The sequence below is a fragment of the Hemitrygon akajei genome, unplaced genomic scaffold (genome assembly GCF_048418815.1).
Source record: "Hemitrygon akajei unplaced genomic scaffold, sHemAka1.3 Scf000096, whole genome shotgun sequence".
Lineage (NCBI taxonomy): Eukaryota > Metazoa > Chordata > Chondrichthyes > Myliobatiformes > Dasyatidae > Hemitrygon > Hemitrygon akajei.
Genome location: NW_027331982.1, coordinates 581279 through 601519, shown reverse-complemented (window position 1 = coordinate 601519; position 20241 = coordinate 581279). Strand labels below are relative to the sequence as shown.

The following is a 20241-nucleotide window of genomic DNA, read 5'->3' as shown; positions in this document are numbered from 1 at the left end:
TTAACCTGGATTACAAATATCTCTTTCATCACCTATTCCATGAATGAACTGAACTTTCATACATTACCAAGACTCGATTCCCTTAATCTCAATAGTTTGGGAGTTAAATTTATACACACATATACACATTACCCTGTTAACTTTTGTTTATCTTGCTCAAGTTTCTATATAGTAAGTAGATACTAATAAAGAGAGTGGTTTTTACATAAAAACCAGACTCCAGTTTGAACTCTATTGCCGCTTGTTTGTTTCTAAAGTGATATGGTTTGTAATAAAATTGGGGCCTGCATCCGAAATATGTACTCATTTGGGGCGTATTGATTGATTTATTATCGATTTCATTGGGGAAATCCCATTTGATTTATTTGTGTGTGGAAAATCAGCAGCGGATGCTGATAGGATTGTGGAAGCGCCAACCTCTGAGGCATTAGATGACGCCAGAAGTATTGAGTTGTTGAGTATTGCTAGAAGGTTAAAACTTGCTAAGGTGAAATCGACAATGAGGAGGGCACAGATGCAGAGGATAATAGCTGAACATTATGTATCCGAGGGAGTGTTTAAAGTGGAGGAGTTGGAGGTGTTTCCTGAAAGTAAACCTCGTGAGCTTTAGCTCCCGTAGAAGTTAGAAAATCTAAAGATTTAAGCTACGGTAAGGTAGAGGCAATTTGAGGCCAGAGAGGCAGAAAAACAGAGCGAGGAAGCAGAAAGACAGAGGCTGCTCGAGCTGGAAAGGATAGAAAGATTGCAGGAAAGGTATTCTGGTGACAAGTTTGAGGCCAGTCAGAAAGTTAAATTGGTACCTGCGTTTGACGAGGCAGAGGTTGATAAATACTTTCAGCATTTTGAGAAGGTTGCTCAGAGTTTAAAGTGGCCAAACGAGGGTTGGCCTATTCTCATTTCATTCATTTTTTAATCTTTTTATTGATTTTCCAATAAAAAATACAAGTCAGCGGAGGTTTTAGCAAACAGATAATACGAAAGACGTATAAACGGCAAAAAAGTATATATTGTGAAAATCAGATAGGTAGTTTTTTTACTGTGTCATGTAACACCATTGTCCTGAAAAACGTTGTCTCATTTTTACTATATACTGTGCCAGCAGTTATGGTCGAAATGACAATATTAGTGATTAGACTTGACTTGAAGTAGAATGTTATGCTGTTATAAATATAATCAAGAAACCACAACTCCTCTTAACAAATCAAAAAATAAAATGGCCTATTCTCTTACAAAGTGTGATTAAGGGGAAGGCTCAGCAAGCCTATTCTGCTTTGACAGTTGATGAATTAGCTGATTATGACATAGTGAAACAGGCTGTGCTCAAAGCTTACGAGTTGGTTCCAGAAGCATACAGGCAGAAGTTTAGAAATTTGAGGAAATCTATCAACCAGACTTTTATGGAATTTGCTTATGAGAAGTTTATGTGTATTACCCACTGGTGCACATGTAAAAATGTGAATGATGATTTTAACAGCTTGAAAGAGTTGGCTTTAATTGAAGAATTCAAAAGTTGCATCCTTGATGACATAAAGACGTATTTAGATGAAAAGGATGCTGCCACTTTGCAGGAGTCAGCTAGATTAGCAGATGAGTTTGCTTTAACTCATAAGGTTAAGTTTATCCCAAATAAGAGTTTCCAAAACAGTAGCAGGGATAACCAGGGTAAACCAGAAATTAAAGCTGGGACTAGTGACAAAAGTAAAGATGAAGGGAAACAGTTGAAGGAGAAATATTCTGGTCTTACTTGTTACTATTCTAAGAAAGCTGCTCATATGATGGCTAATTGTTCCGTCCTGAAGAAGAAAAAGGAATAGGAGGCAGTCCCAAATGCCCGTGGTCAGTATGTTGAAGCACCTATAAACCCACAGGGTTCTGAACATTCTGTTGAGGCTCAGTTAAGGACTGAGAGGTCTGACCGGCTTAAGAAGGGGTTCGATCATTTTATGTCAGATAGGTTTGTATTAGTAAATGAAGGGTCAACCCCGGTACCAGTGAAAATTCTTCGAGATACTGAGGCTTCACAGTATCGTTTGGGTGGATGCCGCTTGATGTGTCCCCTGTTACAAATCAGTACCCCGAAATAGCAGACAGTACACAATATGTGATTAAACGATTGAGCTTTATAATTCTTACTTTGACCATAGCATTAGTAAAGAAAATTTTTTTAAAAAAGAAAAAGGGCCCACTCTCTCCATTTGAATCTTCTCATCTCGTCCCGGCAAAAGACCGCAGTAATATCTCTTCCAGACTCAAAAGAAAGAATACTTCTGTCATTGGATAGCCCCGCACTCCAAAACCCTGTTATCTCTGGTCGTAACCTAAACATTGCTGCTCCAGAGAAACCATTACCTCAGCAGTGAAACATTACAGAGAGGCCGTTACATGAGCAGTGAATCCTGTGACACACTACCGGGTTCACACTGGGGTTAAAGCTTCAGTAAGCTGCGTGCTGGATATGTATCCATCACTGTTGCTGAATGCAATTTCGAGAGTGTCTGTCGGTGCTGAACTCTGCAATTATTGCTGCGGATCACCACACCCAGTTCTGCACCCTGGTCACTGGGCATGGGAGGAGTTTCTTCTGCTGCACATTCACCTTTAATGGGACTGGAGTTTAATATTCTGGATCTGTGACAAATAAGTCAGTTTGTTTCAAACTCTGGATTTGGTACTTAGTGAATTTATAACACAGCTATTGTACTCAGGCCTGCTGGACCCGGCTAGTGATTCTGCTCCACGACAGTCCTTATAAATCCTCCCCTGTTGTTCATCTGTCACTCTCCCTGTGGTGACGGGTTCCAGTCACTATTCCGTGGGTGAAATTCCCTTGAATTTGCTGCAGACTGAACAAGTCGAGCTTACTGCAGTTCTGTCTGAGATATTGTTCGCCCCACAAATCTCCGGGCTAAGGAAGACTGACATAGGGAGTTAACCTCCTTATTCAGAGCTCATTTGCATATTCTGGGTCATTTTCTCTGCTTCTGAAAGGTTGCCAGAGAACACCACTGTCCTAAAGACTGTAATCGGAATGGGAACCCTCAGTTTGGATGTTCAACAGAGCAGGGTCAGAAACCAGAGGCGGGTCCGCACAGGGCAGAGTTTGAGGCTCTGGACGATGGTCGGGGTAAGAACGTATGATGAGGAGAAGGGAATCAGTAGCAGGGCGTGGCAACGAATGACAGAATAGCAACATTTGGAAGCAGATGGACAGAGAAAATCTTTTGTTTGTCTGACTGATGACAGAAACAATGCCTGTGGTGAGGTGCCCCATTGTCTGGAAGCACATGTGTGTGTTGAGAATGGTGATATCTATTGAGGGAGTTGTTCCTGCTTGGTAATCCTATAATATTATATCCGTGTGGATATTTTAGATTATCCTATCTGTAATAATGTATTGATTGTCATATAAAATGTGAGATTCTGTCCCTAACTGGATCAGGCTTGAATTTATGTTGCCATACTGAAGTTATGGTGGTCATTTATAAGTTGGTGTTTTAAAGCAAGATTGTGGTGAATGATATTTGCCACTTAATTGTAACTGCATAAGTAATCAGATTGAATTAAACTGCTGCAGGCTCCTGGAATGTAATGGACTGCGGCTGGTTTCTCTTGGCATTTTCTGCATTGATTGCCTTTTTTTTTACCGTATTTCTTTTATTTTCTTTTTGTTAACCAGCTTGTCCTGTATTTCCGCATGAACCCCTCTGTTTCTGGGAAAAGGTCTCCAACACCCAGTCAGGTGCTCGATGCTTCCTTGTCAATATCTAGTCTGCCCAGATCGTTGGGATGTCTCGCATGGAGGGTCATACTCATTCCACTGGTTAGTGTTTTCTTCCAGAGTGATGATTTATTTTTCTGAGTTGGCCTCTCATTTAAGTTTTCTGGTCTGTATTTCTATTCACGATTGCATATACACACATGGAGTGCTGAATCCTGTTCATTTTTGATGAAAATATATACTTCGAAGTTTCACCTGCCTGTTGTGTGATTGTTTCTCATGTGTGTTATTCCTCTTCCTCCTTCTGTCCGAAGTAGTGTTAATCTAAGCGGGTCTGACTGAAAATAGACTTTTCTAAAGTTGTCATTTCAGTTCTTATTTATCTTTGTGAATTTTACTGAATGAAATAGAACCAAGATATTTCCATTAAGAAAGTCAATATCGATATTGCTCAAAGTGTTTGTTGCCTTTGTTGTATTTGTTAACTATTGAGCTCTGTTTGGCAGGTTATTTTTTCGGCCTTGAAATAAATTTTCTCAAAGCTTTTCCCTACGTCGCACTACTTTCTATTTTCATTGCTTGTTGATTTTTTTTTTTTGAAAAGTGGGTATCAGGAGTCCCAAAGAAGGGTCTTGGCCCTAAATGTTGATTCCCATCCATAGATGCTGCCTGACATGCTGAGCTCCTCCAGCACTTTGTGTGTAGTTCTCTAGATTCCTGGCATCTTCATCCTGTTTCCCAAATAATTATGTGTTTCTTGAAATAACAAGCCGGTTGAAGGCTGTGTGGCTCTGTTGTTAAAATATTAAATAAAATCAGTGGAAAGTGTAGAAAGTTTAGAAGGTGTAGAATCTTTGTGGGTAGAATTAAGGAACAACAAATGTGAAGAAAAAATCCCTGATGGGAATTGTATAGAGATCCTCAAACAGTAGTAAGTATGTGGTCCACAAATTAAAATGGGAGATAGAAAATGCGTGCCAAAAGGACAATGTTACAATAGTCATGGGGAATTATCATGCAGGTGATTAGGAAAATTAGGATGGTGTTGGTCTCAAGAGGAGAAATTCCTAGAATGCCAACAAGATGCTTTTTCAGAGCTGCTCGTGCTTGAGCCCAGTTGGCGATCATATATTCTGTATTGGGTGTTGTAATGATCGGGAATTAATTAGGTCACTTGAGTTAAAGGAACTCTTATGGGCCAGTGATCTTAATATGATCAAATTCACCCTGACATTAGAGAAGGTGACATTAATGTTACCCTGACATTAAAGTCAGATGTGGAATTTGAGAGCAAGAGAGAAGAATTGGTCAAAATTGATTTGAAAAGAACACGGGAAGGGATGAAAACAGAGCAGCAATGCCTGGAATTTCTGGAAGAAATTAGGAAGGCACACGATATATACATCACAAAGAGGAAGTAGTATTCTAAAGGTGACAAAGCCGTGGCTGATAAGAGAAATCAAAGACAATATAAAAAACAAAGAGAGGGCATAGAGCAAGAATTACTCGGATGTTAGAGAATTGGGAAGATTTTAAAAACCAACAGAAAGCAACTAAAATAATTAAGAAGGAAAAGATGGAATACATAGGTGAACTAGGCAGTAATATTCAAGAGGATGCCAAAGTTTTCTTCAGGTACATGTACTGTAAAAAACAGTTAGAAGTGGATATGAAACCACTGGAAAATAATGCTGGAGAGGTAGTAATGGGGTGGAGGGTCAAAGGGATGGCAGATGAAATGAATAAGTATTGTACATCACTCTTATCCGTGGAAGACCTTGACAGGAATATGGAAGCCTCAGATGTCAGTGGTCAGAATGTGTGAAATTAAGTTACACGGGAGAAGGTTCTTGGGAAACACAAAGATCTGAAGGTAAATAGGTCACCTCGAACAGATGGGGTATCCCCCAGAGATCTGGAAGAGATGTCGAGACATTAGCAATGAGCTTTCAAGAATCGTTAAGAAAATTATATCATAAGTAGTTTTTTTTTCCTTCTTCACTCCCACTCTCCTAGTTTCACCTATCACCGACCACTTCTTCCATCCCTTTCACCCCAACACTTCTCCTTCTGACGTCTCATCTCTTTTTTTCCCAGTCCTAATGAAGTGTCTCACGCTGAAACATCGACTGTTTACTATTTCCCATTTATGCTGCCTGGCCTCCAAGATTCCTGCAGCAATTTGTGTTTGTGTTGCTTGCATTTCCAGCATCCTCAGATTTTCTCCTGCTTTTGATAAAAAAAACAAAAGTGGGGTCACGTAATGTTGCAATAACACAGTTGGAAGTCAGAGGATTGGAAAGCTTTCACATAACCAACAGGAGACAACCAAAAATAGAACACAGGAGAGACAAGATGAAAAATTAAGGTAAGTGAGCAAATAATATCAAGTATCAAGAGCTGTTCATATATATAAATAGTAAAAGAGAGGCGAGTTCATATTGTACTCTGGAAGATGATGCTGGCGAGTTAGTAATAGAGCAAAGAAATCGCGGCCGAATGTAATTAGTATTTTGTGTCAATCTTCACTGTGTCAGACACTCGCAGTATAAGACTATCAGACATAGGAGCAGAATTAGGCCATTCAGCCCTATCGAGTCTGCTCCGCCATTCCATCATGGCTGATCCCGGTTCTCACTCAACCCCACGCACCTGCCTCCTCGGCATATCCTGTAATGCCCTGACTGATCAGCAAACTTTTAACTTCTGCCTTAAATGTACCTACAGACTTGGCCCCCACCGCCGTCTGTGTCAAATAATTCCACAGATTCACTGCTATCTGACTAAATAAAATCCTCCTTAACTACTCTAAAAGATCGCTCCTCAGTTTTGAGGCTGTGCCCTCTGTTATGTCTATCACCACGATACGAAAAGATCTTCTGGAAATTTTTGAAGAAGTTTCACGCAGGTTAGATTCAGGAGAATCGTTGGATGTTGTGTTCTTGGATTTTCAGAAGGCCTTTGAGAAGGTGCCACTCATGAGGCTGTTTAACCAGTTAATATTCAATGGCATGAGACCATAATATGTCGGAGTAGAATTAAACCATTTGTTACATCGAGTCTGCTTCGCCATTCCTTCATGGCTGATCCAATTTTCCTTTTAGCTCCAGACTTCTGTCTTCCACCCGCATCCACTCATATCCTGAACAATCAGGAATCTGTCACACTGTGCATTAAATATACAGAAACACTTCGACTCCACAGATGACCGTAGTAAAGAACTCCACTGATTCACCACTCTCTGGCTGAAGGAATTCTTCCTCAATTCCTTCCTAAAAGGATTTCCTTCCGTAAAATCCTCTCCACACCCACTCTATCAAGGCCTTTCACTAGTCGATAGTTTTCAATGAGACCACTCCTAATTTTTCTGAATTTCAGAAAATACAAACCAAAAGCGATCAAGCATTCTTCAGATGGCACGCCATCCAATCCTGGAATCAGTGTCGTGAAACTAATTTGAACCATCTCTCCAGTCAAACACATCTATGATTAGGGGCCGAAAACAGCTCAGAACACTCCAGGTGAGGCCACACCAGTTCTTTATAAAGTTTCAGCATTATCTTCTTGCTTTTATATTCTGGTTCTCTTGAAATCCACGCTCACATTGCACGCCTTCTTCACCGCAGACTCAACCTGAAAATTCCCCTTTATGGGCTGTCACACAGGACCTCCCAGGGCTCTTTGCGGCTGAGTTTCTGTTTGTATTTTCTCTCCATATAGAAAAGAATCAATGCTTTCATTTCTTCTACGAATTTGCATGACCAGAGACGGTAGAACCTTCCATCTGCCATTTCTTTACCCATTCTCCTCATCTATGTCGGGGTTTCTGTAACGTCTCTAATTACACAAAGCTCCCTGCCCATCCACCTGTCTTCATATCGTCTGCAAACATTGCAAAAAAAAAAGATGAATTCCATCATTGAAATCATTGACATGAAACGTAAGAAGAATCGGTCCCAACATGGAGCCCTGTGGAACCCTACTCCTCACCGGTAATCATCATTTCGATTATTTGAAAGTTTACCCAGGTTCATGGAAACTTAGTCCGCTGTGTACATTCACGTGCTGATTTAGCTCAGACAATAAAGGTACTTGTCAATAAATAAACTCCTTCTGTACCTAACTGATCATTATTGCTGATGGGTAATCCTCGTAACGCATTGTCTCAATTGTGAAAGCTACATCTGACCTCATCCGAAAGTCAGCACGTAGTAGCATTAAACAATTGGGCCTACACAGCAATATCGATGTCAATCTCCAGAACTCCATGATAATTTACACAAATAGAATGGCTTGAAAGTTCGCACAAATTGAGAAATAGGTGTGTCAGGTATGCTCGTGCCTCGGGGTTTAGCAGTCGGAGCTGAGAGCAAAAGGAAATAAAAACATGCACCAGCAATAATACCATTGATAATAATTTACCTGTTTAAAACAGGATATAAAATTGCAGCATCATGCATCCCACAGCTATTCACCACTCACTTAGGTAATCGCAATATAATTACAGAAGAACAGAAAGTATGCCGTGAGTTTGTGAAAATATGTAAAGATAACTGATAATAGATTCTGTAATTCTAAATCAAGCCCGAATGAATATCTGAAAGCTTTCATGTTGTTATGTTGACTCCTAAAAATCATTCAATTCCGCCCCACACTAGAGAAATATGTAATTTGGACTGGACAACCACAGAACATTAAACACAATGAAAGGTGCAATAGAGCGAGTAGAGCAGAAAGCTACGATACACTCGGTGGATGGAAATGAAACAGATAAACACCTGAGATATCAAAATGCAAACGAATTGGATCATAGTGTGATAAATGGAAATAAATCACTTTACTGCTTAAGAAAATGCGCCAGGAGGAGCTCAATTGTGAAAATATTTCAAAAGCAACACACAGTTCGGCCGCAAATACGTTGTATTTGCTTTTCGAAACAGATCTGGAAAATTGATAAAGAAAAATAAGAACTGAAATGAAAATTTTAGAAAACCCTATATACACACGAGCGCACTTACCTCGGACAGAGGCGGAAGAGGAATAACAGACGTAATAAGTTTACGCACTAGTCAGATGAAACTTCGAAAGATAACTTTTCATCAAGAAAGACAGGATTTAGCAATCAACGCGAGCATTCATCAACATTAAACTTCAATGAAAGTACAAGCTAGAAAAAAATAACAAAAGTATCACTTCGGAAGAAAGAGTTAACCAATGGAAGAACATGACTCTCTGTGGAGGACATCCCCACGATCTGAACAGAGTCGATGTCGACAAGGAAGCGTCGAAGGTTTGGCTCAGAGTTGGAGTCCTTTTCCCAGGAACGGTGCAACACAAGGTGGTGAACTCTGAACCAATATAAAATACAGAAGAACGACAAATTCAAGCCGACAATGTCACGAGAAAGCAGAAACAATCGATCGCAGCACAGGATCCTGCAGCAGATTAACTCAGTGTGATTACTGATACAGGTGAAATCAGGTGGCAAGCGTCATTCACCAAGTTCTTGCTTTAAAATGCTAACTCCTAAAAGGCAGCATACGTTACTACAAATAGAACTTGATCCAACAACAACTTATAGCCATTCCAGGCACACACAACTTTTGTAAATCAAAATAAAAAACACCGGCAATGTGCTGACTTAAAAGAGAAAATTGAAACGCTATTGAAACTGATCGGGGTTTAAGACCATAAGACGAAACTGCAGGGTGAATTCTACCATGTTATGATCACTTATCCCGAAGGGTTCCTTTACCTTAAGTTCTACAATCAACTTCCGTTCATTGCACAACACCGAATCGAGAACAGCTGATCCCGCCGTGGGCTCAACCAGAGCTGGTCGAAAAGCCATCTTGGAGGCATTCCAGAAGTTCCCCCTGTTTGGATCTGGCACCAATCTCATTTTCCCAATCTACCTGTATATTGAAATCGCTCATGATGATCGGAACATTGCCCGCTTGACATGTATTTTCCATTCCAGAAATCCCCCCAGTTTGGATCTGGCTCCAACCTCATTTTCCCAATCTACCTGTATATTGAAATCGCTCATGATGATCGGAACATTGCCCGCTTGGCATATATTTTCTACCTCCCGTTGTAATTTGCAAACAACATCTTTACTCTGGTTTGGAGGTCTGTATATAACTCCCATCAGGGTCTGTTCTTTATTTTCGCAGTTTGTTAATTCCACCCACAATGATTCAACACCTTTCAACACCATGTCACCTATTTTTTTATGATTTGATTTCATTTTGTTTTTACTAACAGAGCGACACCAACCCCTCGACCTATCTGCCTGTCCTCCAAATACAGTATTAATCTTGGGAAGTTAAGCTCCCAGTTAAAATCTTCTCTCAGCCATTGTTCAGTGATGCCCGCAACTCCTTACTCGCCAATCTGTAGCTGTGCTACAAGTTCCTCTCCCTTATTCCATATACTGTCCGCTTTCAAGTATAACACCTTTAGTCCTACATTCACCGTTTTCGATTTTCTCCACCTTCTGCAATGCAACATCCTGTTGTCTGCAATTTTGCCCCATGATCATCCTCTCTTTGTTAAGAAGTCTCTCTACCCACTGGCTCTGTAAACCGACCAGTTCATCATCTGCACGATCAATCCGGTTCCAATCCTCCACCAGATTAGCTTAGACCCTCCCGAACAGACATTGTCTAGTATACATTGTCGAATAGTAATATTCACAACTGGTCTCATCCCAATGACACCATGCATTAGTATTAAACAGTTAGACTTACACAGCAATAGACATGTAAATCTCCAGAAAGCCACAATACTAAACAACTCCAGAATAAGTGTCCTCGGCTCTGCACGTACAGCAAGTTGGACCAGCTTGAGCCGAAAAAAAAACTAAATAAAAATCAGAACGAAAGAGTTCATTATGCTTGAGATAGACGGGGTTGGTAATGCTGATTAACTCCCAGTACATAAAAATTCTCTCAATGGTGTGTTTCCCAAGCAACCTCTGAGTTGTCTACACCGTCTAAACAAGTCCAGCTCCTGACCTTCACATGATTGTGAACTGCTAAGCCGGGCGGAACCATTTCTATTGACAGGATGAGAAGCAGAGGCGGCTCACCATGGTTTCGGACGGATGGGGCTTGTCAGCCGGGGTTGGCACTCATCACGGAGATGGAAAATTCTGTTCTCAAACCTACGACAAAACCCAGTCCTGGGGAAAGCTTCGGTGGCAAACTACGAGGAAAAGTCCGGAGCAACAGCTACGGGGCAACAAAGTGCTCTGCGTGTCCTGTTGCAATGGCTTTGCATATTGGCTTGTGTATCAGGGAGACAACTCGGTCGCATCATCCATGGTTCACACTGGCCAACGGAGGGAGTCAATAATAATGCAAAACCGTAAGTAAGTAAGTAAATTAATGAGTGAATGAATGAATAGATAGATAGATAGATAGATAGATAGATAGATAGATAGATAGATAGATAGATAGATAGATAGATAGATAGATAGATAGATAGATAGATAGATAGATATAGGTAAATAGAAAATTAGACAGACAGAAAAATAGATAACTTGATAGATGAATACATCACATCAATATTACGAGAACATGACTTTCAGAGTCATTGAAAATGTGTCCATGGTTGTGGAATCTGTTCAGTTTTGCGGTGAGTGAAGTAATCCGCGTTGTTTCAGGAACCTGATGGTCGGAGAGACGAACTGTTCCCAAACCTGGTCTTGTGTCTCTTTCCGATGGAAGCCGGGGTAGAAGAGAATCACCTGGAAGGTGGGCGCTCTTGTTTATGCCTTCTGCTTCCTTGTGACGTCACAGGTTGTAGATGTGTCGCTAGTTTCCTGTGTTTTCACCTGTCGGGTGTGTGGGGCTTTTCCTGTGATGGGATGGGATGCATCCACTACCTTGTGCAGGTGTTTCCGTTCTGTGGCATTGTTGTTGCCATACCGGGCCGCCATGCAACCGGATCAATACTGCACTCAGTGCGGAGATTTATAGAGCACTCCAAGCCCAGATTAGTAAACCAAAGGCAAACGGCTCATTATTCTATAACTCAAAATAAAATTTCAAAATGCTCTCATTCTCACAATCTGCCGGCGTGTTAGTTCCACCGCATTTGGGTCTGCCGAGGTCTGTCACGGGTCAGGTGTCTGAGAACTGGATGGCTGCTAATATATTCTGTTGCTTAAGAAGGATTCTGGGACTACGGGATAGAATATGTAATTAGACCCGGCCTTATTAGGTCTGTGCGTGTTAGGTCGTGCCTGACCAATCTTACAAGGTTTTTCGCGGAGGTGACCAGGAAAGCTGATGAAGGTATCGCAGTGGCTCATGTCCGCCTGGACTTTAGAAAAAGCCTTTGTCAATGTCGGGCCTGAGAGGTTGGTCCGGAGTGTTCCGTGTTTTGTCACTGTGAATGCGGTAGTAAATTGGATGCAACATTGGCTTACAGCAGGGGTTCCATTCCTTGTATCCACGGACCCCTCGGTTAATCGTAGGGCTCCATGCAATAAAAATATTGGAAACCCTGTCCTAGAGGCAGAATCCAGAGGGTGGTAGTAGGTAGTGGCCTCGCTAACTGGAGGCCTGTAGTTGATGGTGTACCGCAGGGGTTGCACTGAGTCCATTGCTGTGTGTTGTATATATCAACGATCTGACCGACAGTCTGATGAATTCACTCTGCAGATTTGCGAATGATCCCAAGATTGGATGAGTGGTAGTCAGCGAGAGTGGCCGATAGTCTTGAATACAGGTCAGTGTGTGGTGTATCACTTTGGGAGGACAAACCGTGATAGGACTTACAGTGTAAAAGGTGGGGGGGCGCATTGAGTACTGCAGTATAACGGGGGACCTGGGAAGACTGATCCATAATCCCTTGAAGGTGGCGTCGCAGGCAGATAGGGTTGTAAAGAGAACTATAGGCACATCGACCTTCAAACATCGAAGCGACGAGTACAGGGATTGTGATGCTATGCTGAAGTTGTATAAGACGTCGGTAATGCCTAATATCGAGTATTGTATGTGTTCTGGTCACCAACCTGCATGAACGATATCAATAATTTTGACGGAGTACATAGAAAAGTTAGAAGGATGATGCCCGGACATGAGGAGGGGAGTTGGAGGGAAGGTTTGAGTAGGTTAGGAAGAGGTTCGCATTCACCCAAGCGTTGGAGTGAGAGGGAAGGTTTTTAAGAGATGTTCCAATTTATGAAGGGTGTAGATAGCGTAAATACAAGCAGGCCTTTTCCACTGAGGTTTAACTAGAGTAGTGAGCTACGGGTGAAAGGTGAAATATATCCGGGCAATATGCGGCGGGACATCTTCTTGAGGCAGCGAGAGTGTGGAACGGGCTTCCAACGGAAATGGCGGATGCAGGACCGATTTCAACATTGAAGAGGAAATTGGATCCGACATGAATGGGAGGGTTATGGACGGCATGGTCCAGGAACAGTGTCCACGGGACTAGGGAGAGGATCAGTTCGGCGCTGGAGGATGAGCAGTAGAGCCTGTTTCAGTGCCGTACTGCTCGATGACTCTGTGACCAAATGCCACTGCGGGATGTTCTCCAGCGGGGTAAGGGTACTCCCGTCATGTTGGGTGTGGCGAGGCATCAATATGGGACCACTGACCATTTCTCTCATAGTCTGCTGTAGGTAGAAATAATTACCGCACTTTCGTGCAATTCTAGTCAGTCTTAAGCAATGATTTGGCAAAACAACATATTATATTCCAAAAAGCAACTTGGATTTAACCTCTAAATTTGGCGACTCTTCATCTGGCCTTGAGAAAGCTCAGAAACTCCGGTGACTGAATCTATGAGCGACCGGCACGATGGTGAAAGAACTCCATGCAATAAAAACAATAAAAACAATGGGAACCCCTGTTTCGACGCAGAATCCAGAGAGTGGTGGGAGACGGTGGCCTCTCTAACTGGTCCTGTAGCTACTGGTGTACCGCAGGTGTTGCACTGGGTCCATTGTTGTGTGTCATATGTATCAGTGATCTGACTCATGAGATGATAAACTGAATCTGCAGATTTGAAAATGATACAAATATTGGATGAGCAGTAAACAGCAAGAGCAGCTAATGGTCTTGAATACAGGTAAATGTGTGGTGTATCAGTTTGGGGGGTGGGTGGAGAGACAAACCGTGGTAGGTCTTACGCAGTAAAAAGTAGGGCATTGAGTAGTGTGGTATAACAGAGAGACCTGGGAAGACCGATTCATAATTCCCTGAAAGTGGCTTCACAGGCAGATGGGGTCATAAAGAGAACTACTGACACATTTGATTTCAAACATCAAAGTAATGTGTACAGGAGCTGTGATGCTGTGTTGAAGTTGTATAAAGCGTTGGCAATGTCCTATATCGAGTATTGAATGTGTGTTCTAGACACGTACTTGCATGGACGACATCAATGTGCATAGAGAAGTTAGAAGGATGATGCCGGGACTGGAGGGCCGGAGTTAGAGCTAAAGATTAAGTAGGTTAGGAATAGGTTCGGGTTCCCTCAAGCGTTGGAGGAAGAGGGAACGTTTTGGAAGAGAAGTTCCAGTTTATGAAGTGTATGGATAGCGTAAACATAAGCAGGCGTATTTCACTGAGGTTTGACGAGAGTAGTGAGCTACGGGTGAAAGGTGAAATATATCCGGGCAATATGCGGCGAGACATCTTCTTGAGGCAGCGAGAGTGTGGAACGGGCTTCCAACGGAAATGGCGGATGCGGGACCGATTTCAACATTGAAGAGGAAATTGGATCCGACATGAATGGGAGGGTTATGGACGGCATGGTCCAGGTGCAATGTCCACGGGACTAGGGAGAGGATCAGTTCCGCACTGGCGGATGAGCAGAGCAGCCTGTTTCAGTGCCGGACTTCTCCATGATTCTGTGCTTTGTGACTCGGTTACCGAATGCAACTGCGGGATGTTCTCCAGCGGGGTAAGGGTACTTCCATCAGTCTGGGTGTGGCGTGGCATCAGTATGGGACACTAACCATCTCTCTCATAGTCTGCTGTAGCCAGAAATAATTACCGCATTTTTGTGCAACTCTAGTCAGTGAATTAAGCAATGAATGGGCAAAACAACATTTTATTCCACAAAGCTACTTGGAATTAACTTTTGAATTCGGCGGCTCCTGACTTGGCCTTGAACAAGCTGAGAAACTCCTGTAAAAGAATCTATGAGGAACCTGCACGATGCTGGAGGAACTTGTCATGTGAGCAGTGTCAGTGGAGGAATATAGACAGATGACCCTTTGGGTGGAGGCACCTTATCTGCGCTTTCATAGAATCCATAGTATACCTGTCCTCGAGGAGGAGAGCGCTGCACACAATTAACCATTTCATTCTCATGCACATACAAAGGGGTTCGACAGTTAGTGCCAGAAGGCTCCCTGATATACCATTAATCCCCTTTCCCCGGCACTCAGATATAGAAACAGCTGTAATTCCAAACCACTGTACGGCCAAAATCTCAGTTATTGATGCTGGTTTCAGAATGTTGCTTTCTTTCGAAAGCGTCTCCCCGGATGTTCCTAATGTCCGGTGGCTGAAGTGACGCAGAATATTATTCTCATGCACATAGAAAGGGGTTCGACAATTACTGCCAGAATCCTCCCCGATTTACCATCAATCCGCATTCCCCGGCACTCAGATATTTGCGCCGCTCTAATCTGAAGCCAGTGCACGCCCGGAAGCTTAGTTATTGATGCTGGTTGATAATGCTGCGTTCTTCCGAAAGCGTCTCTCCTTGGACCGTCACTCTGTTCCTGATGTGCTGTAGCGGAAGTGACGCAACTGGCCTGTTGTAAATTATGTTTCATGAAATGTCAAAGAACCCCTGTCCCCTGCTTCTCCATATTTCTCTGTCTAAACACGAGAACAGCGTGTTTCAGGAACAGCTCTCTTTCTATATCCTGATACTTCGCTGTGCACGCGTATTGATGTTCCACTGCACAGTTCATCTCTGTTTAGCACCTTAATATGTACTTTTTCCCTGAATTAATTTCTTTCTGAAATCTAACTTCCAAATTACCTGGTGCCTCTGTAATATTGTTACTGGTACTTATTTGCATAAAACCAGATGTTGACACAATATTTTCTGCTTTTCTCTGTCTGGTACAGCAGCGGACAATGTCTGTAATGCTGGAGTCATTGGTTTGCATTTCGCGCCGCATACTCGCCAACATCTGTGTTTGCGACTGACTCCGGTAACAGTGCAAACAGTGAGGGTTTGCGCCAGAAATCATTCATGTTAATGTCCAGTAAAAAATAAATCCCCGCAAGCAAAGTGACAGTGAATCACATGAAAGGTGCGTCATCACGGGGAAGTGACAAGACAGAGACTCCACTCGCAATGTGAGAGTGGAATCAGTGCTGATGAGGTGGAGTCACCCACAGGATTACAGACTACTGTCGTCACCAACGATGCTCAGATAATGTGCTGTCATTACACGGAATAGTTTGACAACAACTCAGTGTTGCAGTCCCAGCGTCAGCCGTCTCTTGAGGCTTCATGACAGGTGTTGCGTTCAGTTCAATGAAATAAAGCGTGTTATTTCCCCACTGGCATTACGGTTCGTTAGACCAGAGATATTTTTACTAATTAGCGGTAATTATCACCAGTCACTGTGCAAGTTGTTTTCATTATTGATGACCGATTTTTCTATAAAAGTATGCCATTCTGAGCTTCAGCTACATTGAGGACGGAAACATCCAGACGCGGTGGACTCTCAACAACGTGTGATCCGTGAAGAGTTTTACTCTACAGACGTAAAAGAAATTTGCTCTCTGGGCGTTGTTATAACTGTTTGAGTTTATTTACTGGCTGTTTCCAACTTTTATGACATTTAGAAATTGGGAACACTCGGCGCAGAACTGTAAATACTAACAGATTTTAATCCTGGATTAACAATGCTCCAAGAAAGGGCTATTTGTTACACAGTGATTGTAATTGTCGGCATCCCGTGTAAGTGCCTTTCGATTATTTATACTGAAACAGAGACCTCACGCCACTCTCAGCTACTGCTGATGTGATTTTAATCGGTGTTTATTAAAAATCCCTAAAATGCCGCCTCGTTCCTCTCAATCTCCTGCGCCGTGTTAATATTTTAACCTGGTTCGTGCAGACTTGTCACTGGAACTGCCTGTAGTCTTCTCAGTTGTGACGTGAGACTTCGACAAGCACGGACGTAACACACACAGTCCATGTCTATCGAAACCTCCCGTCATTAGCGGACCGCATTCCTTCCAACTCTGTCACTTGAGCAGTAGATTGGCGTTTATACTCACAGTAAATAGCTTTGATTTCAACTTGTGAAATTCTGTTCCCTTTTCCTGTTCGGACTCACGGGAAGTAGGTATCACAGGCAATTCTGATATTATTACGGCCCCCCTGGGTTTCCCATACAGAGGATTAACGTGACAATCCGCGGGACTCTTGTGTCTACAGTCACATAAGATCCAGATAAAGGCGAATATTCTCCATCCATAAAGGACACTTGTGAAACAAATTAGGCTTTACAGCAACTTGGTAGTGTCGTGTGCTTCGTCACCGAGGCCGGCTTGTTAGGGAAGGGTGAAAGAGACTCGTCTAAAGACAGGGATTCCAATGGCGCGGCCGTGCGGTAGGATTCCATTTCACCATAAACGATGCGCCGCCACGGCTGTGATCCAGAGACTCTTGTCGGTCCGCAAACACTCCCGCACGCATCTTCCAGCGGCTGAGCGCCCAAGTGCAAATTTACCAATTTCCACCAAAAGTTTCTCTTCCATCTTTCTGAAAGGTTCCCCTTCTATTTTTCCCCTCCCAGCACTGTTCAATTATAGGACGTTTATGACATTTTCTGCTCTTTGACAATTCCCAAGTTTTTCCAGTCATAAATTCGGATCTATGTTTCTTGGTGTCAGCACTGTTCCTTCTCAGATGCGCATTAGGGTTCGCAGCTGCGCCAGAACTGAAATTGGTCACTCCGTAAATATTGTTTTTCAAATCTTTGTTAATATGATTATGAAATACACCGAAATTAACTGTATTACTGAATATAATCCGTAAATGTGCTAAATACTAAACGTACCACATTTACATTGAAACATTTTAGAGCTTCAACATATTTGAATCGTCATTGTTTCAAGTTACAACACTGTCAAAAGTGGTAACAATAAAGACAGAAGCTACCAACGCCGTTCAGTCAGAACATTTTACTTCGGAATACTCCCTGTCAGAGGTGACTGCCTAGCTGCGTTTACTTGTGTTGTGTGTTATATTTTGTCATTGTTGGACATGCATGTTACAGATGAAAAAAAAAACACATTTAAAGTACCGCGCAATTTCCAAACCGTGTAACAATGTTCTGCTCAAAGCAATGGTTTGTCCCCGAAGCAGTAAAATAAAACGGATGGAAGGTTGCTGGGGTGCGAGATCTTGGTTTCAGAATCTGACCTTGCAATCGAATAATAACTAAAACCTTCGGAAAGAAGTGTAGGTACGCACGTCAATTACACTACCTCTCTCCTTGGAGATACCGCGCTTGTAGTTCTGTGAACAGTTTTGCTCGCCCTGTTATAGGAAAAGCAGAAGTACGCTGATATTGGTGTTCACCTGACGGAGAATCTCACCTAGTCCTCAACCCCAGCTCCATAGCAAAGAAAGCCCAGCAGCGTCTCTACTTTTTGCAAAGGCTGAGGAAAGTCCATCTCCCACCCCCATCCTCATCACATTCTACAGGGGTTGTATTGAGAGCATCCTGAGCAGCTGCATCACTGATTGGTTCAGAAATTGCACCATCTCGGACCGCAAGACCCTGCCGCAGATAGTGTGGTCAGCTGAGAAGATCATCGGGGGCTCTCTTCCAGCCATCACGGACATTTACCCTACACGCGGCATCTGGAAAGGATACAACATTATGAAGGACCCCATGCACCCCTCATACAAACTCTTCTCTCTCCTGCCGTCTGGGAAAAGGCTCCGAAGCTTTCGGGCTCTCACGGCCAGACTATGTAGCAATTTCTTCCCCCAAGCTATCAGACTCCTCAATACCCGAAGCCTGGACTGACACCTTGCCCTACTGTCCTGTTTATTATTTATTGTAATGCCGGTAGTTTTGTGCACTTTATGTAGTCCAGTGTAGGTCTTTAGTCTAGTGTAGCTTTCTCTGTGTTTTTTTTTTATTACGTAGCTCAGTCTAGTTTTTGTACTGTGTCATGTAACACCATGGTCCTGAAAAACGTTGTCTCATTTTCACTATGCACTGTACCAGCAGTTATGGTTGAAATGACAATAAAAGCGACTTGACGTGAAAATAGTGCAGACAGTATTTACAAAGATGCTGTGGGGACTCCAGGACATGAGTTACAGGGAGAGGTTCGGCCGAGTGGCATTTTATTCCTTCAGGCAGGTGATTGACGGATGATAATGTATAGATACTGTCATTCATCTCCCCGGGGTTGGGTAATCGTGAGCAAAAGGGGGTAATTCTAGGATCAGAGAGCAGTAATGTAGTTGGATTCTGAGAGACGTTTTCTCACATGGAAGTTGCTCTGTGTGTTGAACAATCTAACAAAGGAAATGGGCGATAGAGAATCATTAAAAATATTTAAAATACACCTGGGCAGTTTGGCAAATGTGAAAGCCTTAGGGAGATGTGATCCAGACGTGAATAGACGGGACCAGCTCAGATGGTCGTGCCGGTCGGCATGGAATTATGGGCCGAAGGGCGCGTTTCTGTGCTCGATCATTCCTGGACTCTACTCATCGCTGCTGCATCGGTGAACGTGAGGAGACAGAGCAGCAGGTGCTCCTGTAAAGCGCTTTGTGCTGCGGTCAGGCTTTCAAACAAACCGCATAACACAGGTATTTGTTTTTTATTTCCTCTGATAATGAACGATGGATTTTATTTCAAGTGAACAAATCATGGCTGTATTTCCACGCAAAACAGAGTTTGATATTGTTTATTCTTATTTTTGGTCCTTTTTGTCACGCTGCAGTTAACCTTGTGGCGATCATCATTCTCTGCCGAGGAAACTGCGGTCTCTCCAAATGCGTCACGAGGTACCTGGTGGCGATGGCTGCGGCGGATCTAATGGTGGTGATTATCGAAGTCCTGTTCTACCAGATGGGTCGAGCATACGGATTTCATTACGGAGTCCTGGACAACGCTCCGTTCTGCCTTGTCCACTACGTCCTGTGTCACGTGGCCGTTGACTGTTCCGTGTGGTTTACTGTCGCTTTCAATTTCGATCGCTTTGTGGCCATTTGCTCCGCTAAATATAAAACGAAATACTGCATCCCCAAAATTGCCGGTTTGGTGATTGGCGCAGTATTTATCGGTTTCTGTTTAAAAAACGTACCATTTTATTTCCTGTATATTGAAAGAGTAGCATTTTTGATGAGGGGTAACTGGGTCTGTATCAATAGGCCCGCACTTCCTTTCGCAGAATCGTTAGAGTGGTTTTATTGGGTGGACCGTCTGTTGAATCCGCTACTTCCTTTCTTCCTCATTTTGACCCTCAATGCGTTGACCGTCAGACAGATACTGACGG

The 20241-nt window shown here is 42.8% G+C and overlaps 2 protein-coding genes across 3 annotated transcripts in view; one reads left to right on the top strand and one right to left on the bottom strand.

Moving 5' to 3' along the window:
• LOC140722997 (NACHT, LRR and PYD domains-containing protein 3-like) overlaps nucleotides 1-20241 on the bottom strand; it is a 299766-nt gene that overhangs the window by 81976 nt on the left and 197549 nt on the right. The gene's annotated exons all lie outside the window — the stretch shown is intronic.
• The window catches only part of LOC140722996 (NACHT, LRR and PYD domains-containing protein 3-like), a 725328-nt gene that overhangs the window by 544814 nt on the left and 160273 nt on the right, over nucleotides 1-20241 (top strand). The window lies entirely within an intron of this gene.